This window comes from Pogona vitticeps, chromosome 5 (assembly GCF_051106095.1).
Source record: "Pogona vitticeps strain Pit_001003342236 chromosome 5, PviZW2.1, whole genome shotgun sequence".
NCBI lineage: Eukaryota > Metazoa > Chordata > Lepidosauria > Squamata > Agamidae > Pogona > Pogona vitticeps.
The window spans coordinates 40325714-40330844 of NC_135787.1; positions in this window are offsets into that span (position 1 = coordinate 40325714).

Consider the following 5131-nt stretch of genomic DNA (forward strand, 5'->3'; position numbering starts at 1 on the left):
ACTCTTGAGAATCCCCTGGACTGCAAGGAGAACAAACCTATCAATTCTAAAGGAAATCAACCCTGAGTGCTCACTGGAAGGACAGATCCTGAAGCTGAGGCTCCAATACTTTGGCCATCTCATGAGAAGAGAAGACTCCTTGGAAAAGACCTTGATGTTGGGAAAGTGTGAAGGCAAGAGGAGAAGGGGACGACAGAGGACGAGATGGCTGGACAGTGTCACCAAAGCAACCAACATGAACTTGACCCAACTCCGGGAGGCAGTGGAAGACAGGAGGGCCTGGCATGCTCTGGTCCATGGGATCACGAAGAGTCAGACACGACTTAACGACTAAACAACAAAATCATGTCTCCTCTCAACCTTCTTTTTGTAAGGCTAAACATTCCCAACTCCCTAAGCTTCTCCTCGTGGAACATTGCTTCCAGACCTTTAACCATTTTAGTCGCCCTCCTCTGGACATGATCCAGGTTGTCACCATCCTTTCTGAATTGTGGTGCCCAGAACTGGACACAGTACTCCAGATGAGATCAGACCAGAGCAGAATAGAGTGGTACTATCACTTTCCTTGATATAGACACTATACTCTTATTGATACAACCAAGAATCGCATTGGCTTTCTTGTCAGCTGCATCACACTGCTCACTCATGTTCAGCTTATGGTGTACCAAGACTCCTACATCCCTTTCACAGGTACTGTTGTCTAGCCAAGTGTCTTCCATCCGATATCTGTGAAGTTTCTTTATATCACATAACAGCTAATGTTTGCTGATAAAATTCAGCATGGTTAACATTTGAACTTTCTACAGCCGAGAACATTCCTGAAAGTATAACAGTATTTTCAGTGTAAAGTGTAAATGGAAATAGTATTGCCACTATGACACTGTGTTGTGTTGTGTTTCCTTCCTTCCTTCCTTCCTTCCTTCCTTCCTTCCTTCCTTCCTTCCTTCCTTCCTTCCTTCCTTCCTTCCTTCCTTCCTTCCTTCCTTCCTTCCTTCCTTCCTTCCTTCCTTCCTTCCTTCCTTCCTTTCTATACTGCCTCATTAGTGCTATCACTCCCTGGGTGGTTCACAATATAGAATAAAATTGTACACAAAACTCACCATATAATAAGGACAAAAATATAATGAAATACAAGGAATCCTTTCAGTAGCTAAAACTACTTTAAATAAAAACACAGAGATTGACCCATTTATTTATTTACTTATTAAATTTATACCCCGCCCATCTAGACACATGTCTGCTCTGAGTGGCGAACATTTGAACATCTCAGGATAATATTCAAACTAACAGAAGGCAGTTCTATATAATTCTGCCTTAATTAGCTTCCTGAAGACAGAGGGATGGTGCCTGGTGAACCACTCTAGGAAGCTTATTCCAGAGGGGAGGGGACATGACTAAGAAAACTCCATTTGTACCGTTGGCTATTGTGGTCTCCTTGGGTGTTCCAATTCATAACAGCAAGGACTGCAAGGAGCATGTGGGATAGGTAGCTATTTTATGGGAGAGACATTCCATCAAATATTGAGGTCCTAAACCATTAAGGACTTCATAGGTTATGGCCAGCACCTTAAATTGAGCACAGAGACTAATAGGAAGCCAACAAAGGCATGCTAGGACTGGGGTCCATCTCTGTGGGCACCTGTAACCAGTCTGGCTGCTGCATTTTGGATCTGCTGAAATTTCCATACAGACTTCAAGTGGAGCCCTACATAGAAATCATTAAATTAATCTATATTAGATATCATCAATGCATGAATCATTCTTGTTTGGCATTTCTTATCTGGGTAAGAATTTTGACCCAACTCCGGGAGGCAGTGGAAGACAGGGGGGCCTGGCGTGCTCTGGTCCATGGGGTCACAAAGAGTCGGACGCGACTAAACGACTAAACAACAACAACATCTGGGTAAGAGTGCAGCTTTGCAATCAACCAAAGCTGATAAAAGGTACTTTTGGCCACAGGTGATATTTGCATCTCCATAGAGTGAGCTGGGTCCAAGAGTACTACCAGGTTGTGAATCCAATCCTTCAAAGGAAGTGTAATCCCATTGAGTCCAGATAAACATCCCTCTAACCAGTCTATGATCCTCCCAATAGTAATATCTCTGTTTTATCTGCTTTCAGTTTCAGTTTATTGGCCTTTGTCCAGTCTATCAACACCAGGCAGCACTCAAGGACCCATACAGCACCGCCTGCAGATGAAGGAGTGCTTCATTTTATTTTTTTGCCCTTTGAAACTGAAGAGAAAAGTTGTGAAACTGGTCTTCTGGGCAGCTAATACTTATGAGTTGTTCCCAGAACACAATAAAGCTGCCAGTTTTTCATACTCCTCACAGAAATCTGCAGAAAATGGGCTTTGATAAATGATTATGAATGGACTTGCAGAAGTATTTATGCTACCTAGTTTAAGGGGAAATATTCAAGTAACCATTACATGTTGCATGCATTTACATCAGTATCATCCTTAAAATAAAGCTGTGCTTTAGAGGATGTAATAGTCTGGAAGAGCCACAAACAGAAGTCATTTTGGACTTTCCTTATCTGGATCCAACAGGCACTTTAGATCAGTAGCCACCTGTCAACTTAGCCACACTGTCTGAGGGATTTTAGAGTAGTAATTTGGTATGCAGTTCATATTTTCAAAATGCAGTTTCACTCTGGGATTTCTGCTGGACCCTTAGAGCTATTCCTGGTTCTTAGGAACTATTAAACCTAATGGCTAATGAAAATATCAATGACACAGGGATGGAGAAGGGAGGAAAGAGCAAGTAAACAAATTAGCCAGAAAACAATATAGTGGGAATGAAGGCAAATGATAACAAGAAGAGTGCAGCTAAGAATAGGCAAACAGAAAAATTCTACCCTTGAGCAAAGAGGTTGTTGGCACTAAAAATGTAAGACTGGAGGGAATAGGGTGGAGTAAAACCACTGACTAATGAAGCATCAAATCTGAATAGCCTTACTGCTGCTAAAGTGGAAAAGTAACTTATTCTGACAGGAAATTCTGTCCATCCTCATACACTTCTCTCTTTCTTCCCCTCAAGCTAAGAACAGGTAGAAAATACATGCTGAAGTCATGTATGTGTTCATCTACATCTGTTTCCTGTCTGTCTGTCTGTCTGTCCGTCCACCTGCTCGCCTGCCTGCCTACCTGCCTGCCTTTATTTCCTTCTCAAGAAAAGAAGGAAGAAGGAAGGAAGGAAATGTAAGACCCTTTCCCTTTCAATTACTTCTTCTTCTTCTTCTTCTTCTTCTTCTTCTTCTTCTTCTTCTTCTTCTTCTTCTTCTGACAGCATACATGGTTCCCTTTGATGACAGCAGCAATGGCTTATTTCTGGCCCCAGAAATTTCATTGGACTGCAATTCATACCATGCCATACCATGGCCAATGCAGTACAGGGTTGTTGGAAGTTGTTGCAGTCTAACAACATCTGTAGCACCATGAGCTGACCACCACCCCCCGATATGAAACCAGCACTCTAGCCTTACAGTCATTAAATTCTGCTTGTGAACAGCAGTATTACAGACTCCCCCAAGGGGAGAATGAGGGAGAGTTCTTGTCTAACATGAACTGACTCGTTTTCTCTGTTATATGTTTGAATAACTTTGTGACACAGCAGGATTTTAGGTCATGAATCCGATTCATGTCAACATCATCCTACAAAGGGGATGGAGGTGAGGGTGGGGCACAAACGGCTATGATCTGGGAGTATCCTGTGTCAAACTCTGTGATCTATCTGTACAGCAACCAATCTTCCACAATCACACATGCACTGGATACTACTAGTGTAATAATATTTCTGTAAACTTTAGTAAACTGAGCTTGGTGAGGAAACAAAGAAACAGAAGACTATTCCAGAATTCAAAAGAGTGAATTGAACCTTTCTCTTTCTCCTACAGCTGCACAAAATGGGTGGCAGAGTGACCACAAAGGGACTGATAGACTGCACGGTGACCTCAGTCTGAGTCCTCCCTACTACCTCAGCAGTTGGAGTGTCCAGGATAGATCTCAAGCTTTATTGAGGGAGACCACATGTTATTCACCTTCTTTGGTGCCATCATCTTTGTCTACAATATCACTCTCAACTGCCCCTCTCCTCTGCTCAAATAGTTTGCCACTTTTTAAAGCCTACAAATGTAGAGTGGAATATGAAGGATTGGATGTACTGGTGCTCCTCTCTGGAGATGAACACTAACTCTTTTCTCCACCTTGTTGTTATCCCAGAATCTTACAAACATTTCTGATTTAGTCCAGTTTGCATTTGTTCAAAGACAGTGGACAACATAATACTCAATATATACCCATCATATTATGAGCAGCATAATTACAATCTGATGCATAGTTACCTGCTGGGAATAAGCTTCATTAAACTCATTTGTGCTTATCTCTGAATGCAAAACTTCAGGCTGTGAAATATATTTGAACAGAAGTTCTTCAACCAGTTGCAATGCAATCTTTGAATAGAAATGAGGATAAACTCATAAGTAAGTACATATTGCCACCAAAACATGAGGTGGTACATAAGAACATAAGAATAGCTCTGCTGGATCAGGTCAAGGGCCCATTTAGTCCAGCTTCCTGTTTCTCACAGTGGCCCCATCAAATACCTCTGGAAGCACACGAGACAACTAGATACCTGTCTCCTGATACCCCTCCCCTGCATCTGGCATTTGGAGGTATCTCCCTTTTAAGCCTGGAGATTATACATCCCCATCATGGCTTGTAACCTGCGATGGACTTTTCCTCCAGGAATCTGTCCAATCCTCTTTTAAAGGCATCAGGGCAGATACCATCACCACATCCTGTGGCAAGGAGTTCCACAGACTAAGAACACTTTGGGTAAAGAAAGGTTTTCTTTTGTATGTTCTTACCCTCCCAACACTCAATTGGAGTGGACGTCCCCTGGTTCTGGTATTGCGTGAGAGGGAGAAGAGTTTCCGTCTATCCACTTTATCCATCCCCTGCTTATTTTTATATGTCTCAGTCATGTCCCCCTTCAGGCACCTTTTCTTTAGACTAAAGCGCCCCAAACGCTGTAGCCTTTCCTCATAAGGGAGGTGCCCCAGCCTAGTTAGAATTTTAGTTGCTCTGCTCTGCACCTTTTCCAGTCCCACTATGTCTTTTTTGAGGTGT